Source organism: Schistocerca nitens, chromosome 7 (genome assembly GCF_023898315.1).
Source record: "Schistocerca nitens isolate TAMUIC-IGC-003100 chromosome 7, iqSchNite1.1, whole genome shotgun sequence".
Classification (NCBI taxonomy): domain Eukaryota; kingdom Metazoa; phylum Arthropoda; class Insecta; order Orthoptera; family Acrididae; genus Schistocerca; species Schistocerca nitens.
This window is the reverse complement of record NC_064620.1, coordinates 109,993,268-109,993,945: the sequence shown is the minus strand read 5'-3', so window position 1 is coordinate 109,993,945 and position 678 is coordinate 109,993,268.

The window sequence follows — 678 nt, the reverse complement described above, 5'->3', positions numbered from 1 at the left end:
TCTGTGGTTTCCCTGCGGCCCACTGCCCGAATGGAGGAGCTTAATATCAATTTTAGTCCCCAGCTGTTAGAAACAGACTATATCATATTAGGGAGTTATGTAAAAGTAAGGCACAACGTGCCCAGAAAATCAAGTGACTAGAAGTTCTAACTGAACAATCTTGCAGTTACACTTGTGGATAAAATGGCTCGGAAATTGAAAAAGTATGTTTCTTGTAGCCCAGGGGGCAGTATAGTGTCCCTTATTTTTACGGATAGTGCATGTGCAATGAATATAAAAATAGTGAATAACATAAAACAGACAAGACTTAAAAGGCATTTGTGAAGAACTATATTAGTAACATATATGAAGACCTGTAGCGTAAACACTCTGATGCGAAAAGGACTTTATCGCTAATGATTAATATCGTAGTGAAAATTATATAGAAATAAAATATTGTTATCTTTGTGTAATTATATATACGATGGACAGAACATATCTTCTTCTTCTGCTTCTTTTGTTCGTTAGAGATGGTGGGTAGCGGTTAACGCTTTCACATGTTCATATTGTTTCCTCTCCTAGACGATGTTTAAGGTATGTATGTAAAGCATTGCTTTAAATATATATATAAAGCAATCAAATATTAAGTTATTTTGCAGATTTCATTAATAGCAGTGGCTACAAACTCATTTTAAATCG